Genomic DNA, 14,214 nt, shown 5'->3' on the forward strand with positions numbered 1-14,214 from the left:
TATTGAGCAGCTTATTCTGAGCAAACAAACCACAGCAGACAATGTAAGAGATAAAAATACACATAAAAGCAGTTCCCCAGTCATCAAGCGACTTATACGTCAGGGAAAATACCAGTGGAGAAAAATAAACTGCAGAGACTGAGAAGTAGGTTGCACGAGGGAGAGGCATGAAGGAGGTCCCTTATGTTTGTGGAGAGTTTGGCATGCAATAATCTTAACCAAGACCAAGAAGTTTGAAATTACACATCTAGTTTAATATCTCTACCCAAGTACTCTCTGTCCCTCCACCTTGGCTTACAATCCCATCTATCTTATCTTTACCACAGTTTAGAAACCTATTCCAACATGTTAATTTTTAGAGTTGGGCTTCCCCTCCAAAATTGCTGAACCTCAGAGTAAGGCTAAAAATGCCACCTTCATTAATTTTTGTGTTTTTTTCATTGGTTGATTCATTTTTTTTTCCTGTTCTAACTCACAAAATGTATACAGCTTTCTCAACAGCAGAGTTGATTGTTCATGGTGAATGCTAACATTCTATTTACTTGAAACTAATGTCAAGCTCCAGCCTTGAGTTGGTAAGACTGAATATTAGGACATGCTCCCAAACCTAAAACTAATGTAAACATTCAGCACTACAGCATGCTCTACAGAGACGAAGACATAAAAAGAAAATTAGCATCCTTTTTGTAACTCCTAAATGATGCTTGAAATTTTCCTTGGCTCAAGGAAGCTGCTATATTCTAAAGAATATAGTAGAAAATATTTTATACAGTATCACTACCAACTTAGTTGTAGGCAGAAGTGAAACTAATGTGAAATCTAAGAACATAACGAGTTAAGCTTCAGTTTAGCATAGTGCATAAGTATTTAGAGTACGGAGTCAGACTGCCTGGGTTACAAGCTTGGTTTCCCCCAACAGAGTCTAAGCAAGTTATCCAACCTTTCTGAGCCTCAGTTTCTCATCTGTAAAATCAGATAAATAATAATAATAATGCATGTTGTAAGGTAGGCTTGGTGTCATAAGAGGTAAATCTCAAAATGTCAGTGGCTAAACCAAATACAAATCTTTTTAATGTGCGTACATTTTAAGGTATGTTCCAGGTTAAATGGCTCTCCTTCAAGTGGGCTCCTTCTATCTTGTGGCTCCATCTTCTTTGGTATGTCCATTCCAAGGACAACTGTGTGTGTGTGTGTGTGTGTGTGTGTGTGTGGTGAGAGGAGGTGGGGACCATCTGGATTTCAGCCAGATGGAAACAGGAAAGAGCACGGCAGAGTGTGCACGGAAAGCATATATGGGCCTGAACTGAAAATAGGTGATGCCATATTTATCCACATTACATTAGTCAAAAACAAGTCAGAAAGCCACAGGTACCTACAAGATAGGCCGTGATATAGACAGATGAGAAGATAGCAGTTTTTGTGAATGCCTGACCAATCCTGCTAGAATTATGTATCATCAGCATTCTCATGGGATTTAAATGGAAACATGTGAGACTAAGAATTATGCCTCATAACACAATCTGTATAATCCATTTTTACATTGTTACTTTTTCATAATCTCAAATGCTATCTTTTCATGATCAATTCTAAAACTCCAGTATTCTATTACACAAACAACGGGCAGATTAGTCTTTACTCAGTTACCCCAGAAGAACAAGTTGCCTGAATCACTGGAAATTCTGACGACAAGGTATTCACTCAGCAGCTTAGCTTTTAGTGCCTCAGGGAGACCTATACCCCCAGATCAATTAAAAAAAAGATACAATATATTTAAATATTCATATGAAAAAATAAACAGTAATGTGAACTTTCAATCGAACAAAATGTCATCTCCACTGTTCCTATTAGCTCTGCTCCTAGATTCTAAATTATTTCCCTTAACTGAACTGGCATTTTATCAGAATGTCCTTCTGATTTGGGGAATATCTTTTATTTCCCTCTATTTTAAAATGAATTTTTGCAGTGTTAAGATTTTATTTTTCTGTCATATTGCTGTATCTTGAGTCTAGCATTTTGAGGGCAGAGACTAAATATGTATTTTAAATATCTATATATGCCCAGCGCATTGCATTATATTTCCAAGTATCCTATTAGTGTTTATTTGACTCTTTTATGTCACCTATACCATGCTAAAGAGTAGCTTGTGGGGCACTGGATAAGTTGTTCTAAACCTCATTATCTTCCTCTAGAAGTGGAGGAAATGGTAGCATCTACCTGTGAAATTTGGGGTTGGTATAAGTGAGATAAACTGAGCAGGCAATACGCATTCATAATATTCTCTACTAGTCATTTTAATGGTAATTGTTAGGGGCGAGTTGACTCAGAAAACCCCCTCTGTGCAAGCAAACCCCACCCAACTCTAATTGCTCTGCACCTGCATTCCTAAACAACTATCTAGGTGCTACATTAAGCTAAGCCTCATTTCAGCCATCGGGACTGAAAGGACAGGGAAAACAAATGTTTGTTATCCTTACTTGTAAATCCCTGTTTTACACAAACCTGTAAAATCCATTTTTTTTTTTAACTGCCACCACAAAAGTCACAGGATAATGTATTGTAAGTCTGTCACAAGTTAACAAACTATCTCTGTGCCTGTTACAAGCTAATAAATTATCTTAGTCCTAAAATTCCCTTATGCCCCGTCACTGCATATAAACCGCTAGTTTTTTAAGCTCAGGGCTGCTGCTTCTAATTGTTACCGGGCAGCCTAACTTTGAGTCTACTCTCCTTTCTCTCAGCTAACTTTACATTTTGGTGATGAAACCCAGGATCGGGTAGGCTCTGGCTGGGCAACATCAGAGGGCTCTCTCTCTCTCCCCCTTTATCCCTCCCCTCCCTCTTCTATCACTTCTATCCCGGCCACCCTCCCCTTCACCAAATTGCCAAAGACCCAGAGGATCTCCCACTCTGTCATTCCTGGGGACCTCATCCATCATCAAAGCCTCTGCCAGGGTGAGTAAGAGACACTCTTGCTATTTACCTGAAACCCTTGACATTTTCTGCCTTCCTGAAAAACCCAGTGCTGGGCCAAGGGCTTCACTCGGCCTCCAGACCTCTGGTTCCACCATTTCAGGGACATGTGACTCAGCAGCTACCTCCTCTATTCCGGACAAGGCCTGAGGGACAGAGAAGGCCCTCTCCCACCATCCTTGTGAATCAGCAATCTTCTCTTTCTCTCCCTCCCTCCCCCATCTGCTATGGGAGGCTATCAGTCTACCCCTTTCAAAATCACCCCACTTGGGTGTCTCCTGAGTAACCTCAATGCTCTCTGCCTCCATTCAAAGATCCATCCTAAGAGGCTTATTTTTTTACTGTAATACCACTTGGCCTCAATACAAATTGGACAATGGCTCCCAATAGCCCAAAAACGGCACTTTTAATTTCAATATACTTAGCAACTTAGACAACTTTCGGCATCGCCGTGGGAAAGTGTCCGAGATTCCTTATGTTCACCCTCCACAGCCGGCCTTCCCTGTCAGTGCTGTTCGACTTTCCAAATTCTCCTCCCTCACTCCCAAACCCCTCTCCCCATCACCCACCCCACAGCCCCAGCTGACAACTCCTCTTTGACCAGGCTGGTTCTTCTCCTCCTCGACCGCATCCTAATCCTCCACCGTAAGTGCCTGCTCTGGCCCTACCTCTCTCCCTACTCCAGCCACCCTGCTTCTAACTCTAAGTCCTACCCATCTCCCCATCTCCACCACTTACCCATTCTCAAATGCAACATGCCCAGCAACCAGCTCCCTTTCTTTCCCTCTGAGAGGTAGCAGGGGCCAAAGGGATCATCCGTGTCCACGTCCCTTTCTCCCTCTCCAATGTCTTCCAAATTAAAAAAGTCTCAGGTTCTTCGCCTCCAATCCCAAGACTTACATCAAAGAATGTAAGTACCTCACCCAGTCTTTTGGCACAATCTCTGTATTATCCTCTCTTCTACCCTCTTTCCAAAAAAAGGAAAAATGTGGCTCACAGCCCAGGCACATGCTGACAATCTTCATCAGCAAAATCCTACTAAGCCAGGAAAAGCTTCCGCTGTCCCCCAGGAAAAGCCTTTTTGGGGTTACCCATGCACAGACCCCGGCCAAGCACCCTGTAACCATCTAAGCAGTAGCCTTATTGCAGGCCTTAACAAAGCTGCCTATAGGCCATACATTTTAAGTATCTCAAAGAAATTTTCCAAAAAGCTGATGAAAATCCTGCCCAATTCCTTTCCTGCCTTACAGATTCTCCAAAAATACGCTTGTGTGAACCCTGCCTCCCAAAAAGAAAGTACTTTTGAATACTCATTTTATCTCCCAATCTGCCCCAACATCCACACAAATGTAAAAAGCTAAAAATGTGCCTCCAACCCCACAACAAAACCCCCTTAACCTGCCTTTCGAAGTCTTCAGTAACAGTGATAGGTAAATTAGATAAAGCCCAAAGAGATCATGCTAAATACCAGCTTCTAGCTGAGATAATTTGTCAGCCTAGCCATAGTACCCAAGGGCACAAAAAACCCAATAGCATTGGCCCTCCCAGGCCTTGTTTTGAGAGCTACAAAGGAGGCCACTGGGCATGGGCATCTCCTAACCCACAAGTGCTAAAAATCCCTTGTCCAGTCTGCCAGCAGACAGGCCAGTGGAAGTCTAACTGTCCTCTTGAGGGACTGTGTTAGAGGGACTTCCCAGGGTCCAGAAGGAGCTCTGCTTTGAGCACAGGACTTCCCTGGTTTTCTGCCTCTGGCCAGCTAGGGGCTTTTTCTCTGGTTTTTCCCCCTCTGGCTCTTGGAGGCAGAGGCTCCATTTCTCTTGTAAGACAGTAACCAATCTGTTAAAGGATTCAAAGATCCATTAATCCAGAGGAGGTTTGAGAAAAACCTTCTCATTGGATAAGAACACGAATAGGGAGGGAGTAACTCAAGGAAAAAAGCTCTCACCAGCCCAGCCTGGAGTGGCACCCCCTCCAGGTCCTCTTCCATGGGTGTCGAAGCTGTCCTTTCACTCTGCCTAATAAACTGAACTACCGCACACTCTTTTGGTCCATGAGTTCTATCTGAGCCATAGCATTCCAAAAGAAAGAAAGGCCCCCTTTCCCATTCTTTGGACTTAGGGAGGCAAGAACCCGCAGCAAGTCCAGTTATATCTGTTGGTGAGCCAACCAGGATCATCACATTTAAGCAGTGAGTCACTCAGGATCCCTTTCGCTTGCTAATCTATCCTTTTAAATTTGTTAAGGAGGTAACTCACTGTGCACCTGTTGGCCAGTTAAAAGCAATTAGTGTGGCCACCTGACACATAGGTGTCAGGCTTTCTGGAAAAGAGCTCTTTAACAACCCCCGGATCTTCAGAACTGGGAGGGTTGGTTTGTCTGGAACCAGCTTTCCTCCTTTTCCGCTCTTTCTCTGGGCCACACTGAGGTTCAGTTAGGGGCAACAAGCAACGTTCCCGAATTCTCAGTTGGACCTGGCTGAGGTTACAGCGTTGCCTAGATCCCCTAAGAGACAGCCGCCTATGTGAGTGCCACTCAGCCTTTCAGACCCTGAACTCCTGGGTCCAGATATCCATGAGAAAAACTTCTTCCAGGCTCTTTCCTCTAAGATGTTTCCTTCACATGAGGTCATTACTCTTCTTGCTAGGACCTTGAGGCTCTTGGGGTGGCAGTCCAGAGACCGTTGCCCATGGCGCCCTGAGGCATATACCTATGAGGACCTCCTACAATATGAACACACAAGACCAGTTCCCTTAGTCTGCTATGCTAGGCTATGTCCTAACTGAGCCAAGGTCTATCAGTGGGTATTGGAGGCTATAGGGTATTTTGTTTTCTGTCACTCACAATTTTCATCTTTGGATCTTGATGAATCCAATGATGAAAATTGTGGGTGACAGAAAAAATATCCAATTTACATCATTGGATCTTGGCACCATTTACATGTAAATGTAAATCCAATGATGTACAATATGTGCTGTCTAGGATCAGCCCTCCCTACAGCAGAACTTCTCCATCTAGAGCACCATAGTCAGACCTGGTCTGAGACTCAAATAGTTAATTACAGGACATACTCCTATGAGGAAAAGTGGGGAGAAAAGGCTCTGGTCTGAAGGGCACTGTGCTGGCCTTGGCCCTGAGGCCAGCCATTACCTTCTTTAAGATTGTTATGTTGAAAGACCCTTCAAGAAATTTATTCTCCTAGGGCAGTTTTACAGCCAGGCCTATGTTAATTAGACACTTGCTAGGGAATATAAATGGCGTCCATTGCCCAAGCCTCGCTGGCCTAGTTCTTCAAGGCCACAGCAGTACAGGGCCACTAAACCCAGCAGTCTCTGTGTCCCACAGGGTGGCCAAAAAGGGTATTAGACAGTGAGGACATGCCCATTGTGCCAGTAAGCATGATGAAACTCAGCAAATGGGAAAGGCCCATGAGATGATCACGCATCTAGGGCCCAAGGAAAACCATAAAGTGCTGTACAACTGAGGGACACCCCAGGGATGGCAGCTGCAAAAAATAACCAGGGCTGTGCGCTTCTGAGTGTTCAACTTCCGATGGGTGCTACTCCTCCCAAGGCAAAAATCACCCTTCAAGTGTGTCCTGGAAAATGGGGACCAGTTTGACCCACTATCTTTGAAGCAGCAGCTTATTTTCTTCTGTAACACGGCATGGCTGCAATACCCTTTGCAGGGTGGAGAATCATGGACAGCTGAGGGATGTATAAAATATAACACCTTCTACAAATGGACCTTTTCTGTACAAGGGAAGGTAAATGAGTTCGGGTCCCCTATGGGCATGCTTTTTATTCTCTAAGGGATAATCCTCAGTGCTTGTAACTTATGCCCTAATGGCTGCTCCCTGGAGCTACCCCCATACCCAGGACTCCCTGGGCCTCCTCCCTCCACCAATACTGATAAATTCTCCCCAACTCCCATGACCCAAGAGTAGTCAGGGAAAGCCAAAACGTCCAAGGCGCCGCAGGATACCAGGATGCCCCAACTCTGCCTTCTACGGACTGTAGGAGAAGAATTTGGCCCAAACAAAGTACATGCTCTCTTTTCACTTTCAGACTTAAAGCAAATCAAGGTGGACTTTGCAATATTTTCAAATGACCCGGACAAGTTCATAGATGTTCTGCAGGGCCTGAGTCAATCCTTTGAGCTAAATTGGAAATACATCATGTTACTGCTTAGTCAGACTTTAACCAATAATGAGAGAGTGGCTTCTCTAACAGCAGCTCAAGAGTTTAGGAATACTCCGTACCTCAGTCAAGTAAATGACTAAATGACACCGAAGAAAAAGGATAGATTTCCTACACTGTGGCAGGCAGTCCTAGTGTTGACCCTCACTGGGACCCTCACTCAGAACATGGGGACTGGAACTGTAGGCACCTATTGACCTGCATACTTGAGGGATTAAGATGGACCAAGAAGAAGCCCATGAACTATGCAGTGTTATCCACCATAACCCAGGGAAAGGAAGAAAACCCAACAGCCTTCCTTGAGTGGTTACGGGAGGCCTTAAGAAAATGCACTCCCCTGTCACCAGACTCCATAGAGAATTAGCTAATACTAAAAGACAAATTTATCACGCAATCAGCAGTGGACATTAGAAGAAGGCTCCAAAGGCTGGCCCTGGGGCCAGAACAAAGTCTAGAATCGTTACTAAATCTAGCAACCTTGGTGTTTTATAATAGAGATCAGGAGGAACAGGCTGAAAGGAACAGGAGGGACAAGAAAAAGGCCACAGCCTCAGTCATGGCCCTCAGGCAGGCACACCTAAGAGACTCAGAAAGGGGAAAGGCTTGGGTTAGCCGCCAGTCTGTCCGAGCTTGCTACCACTGCGGCCTACCGGGACACTTTAAGAAAGACTGTTCCCAGAGGAACGGACCACCTCCTGGTCCTTGCCCACTGTGCCAAAGGGTTCCTTGGAAAGCACACTGCCCCAGAGGATGAAGGTTCCCAGGGCCTGAGGTGGCTAACCAGATGACCCAATAGCAGGACTGAGGGTGCCCGGGACAAGCACCAGCACCAGCCATCACCCTTCACGGAGCCCAGGATAAAGCTGACCATAGAGGGCCAGGAGGTTGACCTGCTCCTGGACAACGGCGCAGCCTTCTCAGTTTTCCTCTCCTGTCTTGGATAGTCGTCCTCCAAGTCTGTAACTATCCGAGGAGTCTTAGGACAAGCAGTCTCCCAACATTTCTCCCAGCCCCTAAGCTGAACTGGGGAGATGTGCTCTTACCTTAACCCCAGTGTTGACCGTGTCTCTCGGAACCAAGAGCTCCCTGTCCCTGCTACATTATGCACTCACTCAAAAAGAGCAATACCGTTCATTCCCTTATCAGTAGCCCTCAAAGTCCCAACTAGTGTCAGGTTAAAAGCAGAAAGCCTAAGACCCTCATTATCTTATTTCCAGTCATTCTCCCAAAACTTCCAATTGTCACCAAAAAAAAAAAAAAAAAAAAGTCTGTGCCTCCTCTTTTTAAAATAAACAATGCTGTTTCTACTTCAATAAATCTGGGTTAGTACAGAATGCTATCAAACTCAAAAACCAAGCACAAAAACGTAGACAGTTCACCTGGCCCCGGTCGTTCCATTACTCCTGGGCACCCCGGCTACTGCCCCTCCTAGGTCCTGCCATAAGCCTTTTCCTCCTCCTAGCATTTGGCCCCTGCCTCTTACAACTCCTCACCCAGCTTTCACCCGTGGAACAATACAAAATACAGTGCTGCTCAAAAACACCAAGAGCTCCACGAACAACCACTCCGACTATCGCGGCCCCTCCAAATGGCGCCCCTATCCAGCAAAAAGCAGTCAAATGACCACAGCGCCCCTCTTCTCTTACCTATTAAAAGGCTGGAATGGTAGGGACAAGCTGCCTCAGAAAACTCCCTTTGAGCAAGCTAACCACCCCCACCCCACTCTGATTGCTCTGCAGCTGCATTCCTGAACTCCTAACTAGGTGCTACAATTAAGCAAAGCCTCATTATAGCCACCTGGGCGGCTGCGGAAGGACAGGGAAAACAAATGTTTGTTATCTATACTTGTAAATTCCTGTTTTACACAAACCTGTAAAATCCTGCCTTTTTAAAACTACCGCCACTAAAGTCACAGGAAAATGTATTATAAGTCTGTCACAAGTTAACAAACTGTCTCTCTGCCGGTTGCAAGCTAATACATTATCTCAGTCCCCAAACGCCCTTGTGTCCCTCTCACCCCGCATAAACCCGTCGTTTCATAAGCTCGGGGCTGCCTCCAACAGTCACGTGGCAGCCGGCAGGTTAATACAACTTGCTTGCCTGACTTTGGGTCTCTCCTCCTGTCTCTCAGCTAACGTCACAGTTATGACTAAGGAATCTTGGGGTAGGTAGGGCAACGAAGGAAAGTAGGAAGCAAAGAGTCCATACTCGGATTAAGTAACTCAAAAATGCCTGAAATCTCCCGGTCCGATAAAGGGAGATCTTGTGCAGCAGAATAAGGCAAACCATTACTTTTTACCTTTCTAGAGTTCGTGCATTTCTAAGAGGCTCGATTACTGTGGAAGCACTTTGGGAAACCTCTGGTGGGCAGGCTCAGACCTGGAAGATTTTAAAATAAACACGATTCATTTTCTTTCCCCTAGAGAGAGATGTTCATCACAGGCAGAAGAGAGATTTCTTTCCTTAACCTGCTTTTAAATAATCCCATGAAGTGGTGTCTCTGTCTATTGTTTGGCAGAGGCAATAGCTGTTTATCAGGATCATCCATCGTGCAAATCTTAGATATGTCACCCAGCTGAATGATGCAGTTCTCTGTCCTCCTGACCAGTCTCTATGGACAACCCGCGGCATGAGTGGCTATCAGGGGGCTGAGTGTTAGCGAGTCGGCAGAAAGCATTAAAACCAGCCTAAGTGTCCTTCACGCACTCGGGAGGGCTAAACAGATGAGCAAAGTTTTCACTCGAAGCTTCGAGACTCCTTAAACTTCAACATTAGAGACAGCCCTGAAAGGAATAATGCTTTATTCAAAGAAAGCTACCCTTTAAACAAAACATGATTTACTCCTCCTGTTTCCCTTGAGCTGTTTTCCCCATCACACAATTTTTGACCTTGTACAATTTGGCAAAAGCATTGTGAGCGAGGCTACAGCTTGATCTGGAGGAGACAAAGTGACATGTGAAAACTGGGTCTAAATACGCGTCTGACAGGGCGTGTTTAGGATAAAAGGTTGCTGCTTTTCCACAACTTGTCTTTCAGGCATTTTCTGAGGCGAACTTGTCAAACTGATCGGAAAATCCACAAAGAAGCGTTTTGGCTAATTTTTTTTTGAAAAGACAAATAAGTCAAATAAAAGTAAATTTAAAAATAATAAAACGAAGACAGTGTTGCTTACTTGGGTCCATGGTTCTCTTGAAATATACAAAGACTAGTTTTTACCTACAGCCCAAGTATTGGAGACAAGGGTCCCACACTAACTTGTTTTAGGAATTCACAGGTATGCTTTTGTGTTATTGCATATAACGCATGAGAGGAAGATGGGTAAGATTTGCCTCTGTTCTCCTCAGGAACAGAGGGCACCTGGCTCCCACCGAGCCTAATCACACAGGTTTAAAGGGGTTTGGCTCAGGGTATCCCAAAGTGACAGAAGACGACGCCAGTTAAATGGTGGCTGTTTTCTATTCTCTTTAGGGGGGATCTCCCAGTGCCAATCTCTGAAAAGGCTGTAAGACTCTGAAACAGATCTCCCCAGAAATCTCACCTAGGACAGTAAGACACGCTAGTTATCCTTTCGTGGATCTCTCTTTTCTAGCTGAGCTTCAGCCCTCTGGGTATTGTACCTCTTGCTTCATAGTGCCCTGATTTGTATGTTTGTTCTTTCTCCAACCCCTCAACAAATTGTCTCAGGGCGTTCTGGAAGCACCATATTACGTTAAAGTGTAAATATCTTCAGTGATTTTCCTTTAAATGTGTTTTCTTTAATGAATAAATGCACAAGTAGTAGCAGTACCATAAAAAACATGGAGAGGCGAAGTAAGAGAGATTTCATGTTCTGGAGATGATGGCAAACTAAGGACGCTTTTCAGTAACACCAATGCTTCCTCTGTCTCTCTTTCACATCTTAGGAAACAGAGAATGAAACACATACATTCATTGACGGGAAGGAAGGAAGGAAAAAAGGAAAGAAGGAAGACTGACTCTGCCTAAAACAGCATTTTTTCCTGTAGGTCTGATCTCAAACAAAGCATTTAAACTGTTGATGAGGAGAATCCAAGGACAGCAACTACAATCAATTCCAAACCCTTTATGTTAGAAAGAAAAAACCCAAAACTCAGGGAGGCAAGACCCAAAGGCAGGGGCAGTAGAACTGTAATGAAGCGCCAGACCTCCTTACCTGCAGATGAACGTTCTTCCCGTCACACTGTGCTTCATAATGCTTGATTTAAATCTGTAGGAGACACAGTAACATCACGGAACTCAAGAACTCAGAATCTTCAGTTGGGAAAGCCAGCGTTTGAAATTCAGACCAGCCACGGGGCAGGTTGTTCAACCTCTTCAAAGCCTTGCAGCTCAAAAGAAGGTTCAGAAACCAGCCAACATTAGCATCACCTGGAGACTTGCTAGAACTACAGACTTCCAGAACCTGCCACAAATCAACCTAACAATGTTCCCAGGTGAGTACGCATAACATTTGAGAAACACAACTTAAAACCAGTGATTTTTAATCTTGGATGCTCATCAGAATGATCTGGGAAGCCTTAAACGTTACTGATGTCCTGGCCTCGCCCTCAGAAGTGAATGATGCTTGATCATCAGCTACAACCCATTTTAAAGGGTAATCAGGTGACTTTAATCATACAACTAATAGTAAGATACAAAGGCACCAGACGTCACTAGCAGAATGTCTGCTCTCTCCTTCCATAAGGCTCTTTCAACGATTCCAGGAGACAATGCTGATAAAGCACATGGTACATATCTAGACCAGACGATGTACCCAAAAATGTTCATTTCTCTTTGTTCGACTCTTCCTTTTCTTCTCTTTCTACTGCTTCTTGTTCTTTATAATATAATGCATAAGTTAAGCCAAGTTGCTTACCTTAGATATGTCCACTGTTTCTGCTTTGGTTTTTGTTATTTATTCATTAAAAAAATTTTCTTGAATGAATAAAATGTAATAAATTCATAGAATATGCCTGGCACTGTTTTATGCTTGGTGAAACAAGAGTGAACCCTCACATAACATAAGCTCTGCAAGCACAGGGACACCCTGTTACACGCCCAGCTCTAAGTCCAGTGACTGTTTCATAGTAGGAAGCAAAACAAATTAATGTTGAAATATATATCCCCCTCCAAAAGGAAAAGTGTATTGTAGTCACCTATTTGAGGAGGGGACAAAACCAAAACAAAACACAAGCTTCTCATATTAATATCGAGAATAAAGGGATAGTTGAATGATGTCTTCAGTTTTTTTTTTTTTATTTTGAAAATCTATTATGTCCCCCTTGAAACTCATGATAATGATGTTTCTTATTATACAATCATCGTGATAAATCATGTTCAAAGCACTTGTGTAAGAAACGAAAACAACTGGAGGCGTAGCCCTCTGTGGTCAGAGATACTGACCTTGACATCCACAGCACCTGGGCCCAGCCAGGCCTCGACCTCTGCCCTGTGGATGTGAGGAGCACACAGTAAAGTTACATGAAAGACTGCTTCAGGGCTGTTATGATCAAGGGTTTGTATTTTCATACATCTATGCTTTTGTCTGCCTGGAAGATTATTATTCATTATTTCTAATTGCTCCATTTCTGGATCTGTTCGTAAATACACATCATAAGAACATTTTCAAAAGATCTGTCACAGGATTGTCTCTATTTTTTGTGCTTTTAAATGTAAAAGCCCCCAAAAGAATTGGCAGCAACTCAAAATAATGATTATGTAAATGAAAAAAAAAAAGTCCTGCTTTTAAACCAAAGAAAGCCAAAGCTATTTAGAGCAAGGACCACTCCTCCCTCCATCAGAGAGGAATGGCAGCCCTCTTCTTCCTAGAGTGCCACTCTCCTCTCAATTCTAGGGGATATTCCTTCCAGAAAACACCAATTGCAAAGTTCTAGTGGAGTGAAGGGCCAGTTACCAGTCTATACATTCACTCTTTATCATAAAACTCAAACCATTCTCAGTTTTCTGGCAATTGTGTCAGGCCAATGAATGTTTGTTTCATCTTTTGTGGTTGAATATATATTCTTGTTGGAAGAAGAAAAAAAAGCCCTCTAGATATTACAAGAAACACACACAGAGGAAGAAAAAAAATTCTATCTCCATTGAATTTAACAATCAGCAGGGCCCAAATTACCTCTTATTAACATTTATTTTACAAAAGAGGCAGGGTATAATTTGGTGATAGATTCGGATTTGGAGAGGAGCTATAATCAGCCTCCTGAAGTGCTCTGCCTAAAGGACATGGCTGCTATTTTTTGTAATTATATTTCTCTGCCCCCACCCCCTCCCCAATCTGGAGAGTCTTTCACTCCTATCTCTGGCCTAAAGGACGTGGCTGCTATTTTTTGTAATTATATTTCTCTGCCCCCACCCCCTCCCCAATCTGGAGAGTCTTTCACTCCTATCTCTGGCGCCTGCTTTTCTCCCTCCCCCTTGTTCTCCTTCTTTCTCTCCTCCCCAGCCCCCTTTTCTCTTTAGGCCTCTTTTGAATAATGCAGCCTCTTTCAATAGCCCACGCAGGCTTGAAGATTAGGAAGCCCGGTGGTGGAGAGGGGGCCTGCTTAATAGGAGCAGGAGGCCTCACTCTTCTGGCGAACGAGGCTCTGGGAACCAGTCCAACTGCAGAGAGCATGTGTTGGGAACCCTGAATAGGCAAGCAGCAGGCCGCCCCATATGTCTGCCTGTGCCACAAAGACTCCTCTGCATATCTACCATGACAAACAGGATTACCGAAGACAATTAATCTGGCACGCTTTATCAAAATCAAGCACTGACCCCGACCTCTCCTCTCGCTGTGAGGCAGATGCCACGCTCCGATTCAATAGACCTCGAGGGTTCCCTTATTTCACTACTGAAAAGAAGCCAAGGCCTGAATAAGGCTGGCATGGACTAATTGCAACGACTGTGTGACGGTGACAGTCCTAACCGAATAGGACGAGTCTACCTTTTCTCTGACTTTTAATGGAGAGGCCAGCCACAGCTCCTTGTCTACCCCAGAAAGAAAAAGAAGTGCGTCTATTATCTGTCTTGTCTGGTGCCTGCAGCTTGTTGC

At 44.1% G+C, this 14,214-nt stretch overlaps 1 protein-coding gene across 5 annotated transcripts in view; it reads right to left on the reverse strand.

Annotated features, from left to right (window-relative positions):
* LOC144582011 (uncharacterized) overlaps window positions 1–14,214 on the reverse strand; it is a 449,998-nt gene that overhangs the window by 68,417 nt on the left and 367,367 nt on the right. For 2 of the 5 annotated variants that reach the window (XR_013533634.1, XR_013533635.1), the window contains exon 20: window positions 11,338–11,391. The exons of 2 other annotated variants lie outside the window; for them this stretch is intronic. The gene's annotated coding sequence lies outside the window, so the exon portion shown is untranslated. Of the gene's footprint in view, window positions 1–4,915; window positions 11,392–14,214 lie in introns of all 5 variants that reach the window. One more of the 5 variants, XM_078368207.1, reaches the window with a different exon arrangement.

The sequence above is a fragment of the Callithrix jacchus genome, chromosome 4 (genome assembly GCF_049354715.1).
Source record: "Callithrix jacchus isolate 240 chromosome 4, calJac240_pri, whole genome shotgun sequence".
Taxonomy (NCBI): domain Eukaryota; kingdom Metazoa; phylum Chordata; class Mammalia; order Primates; family Cebidae; genus Callithrix; species Callithrix jacchus.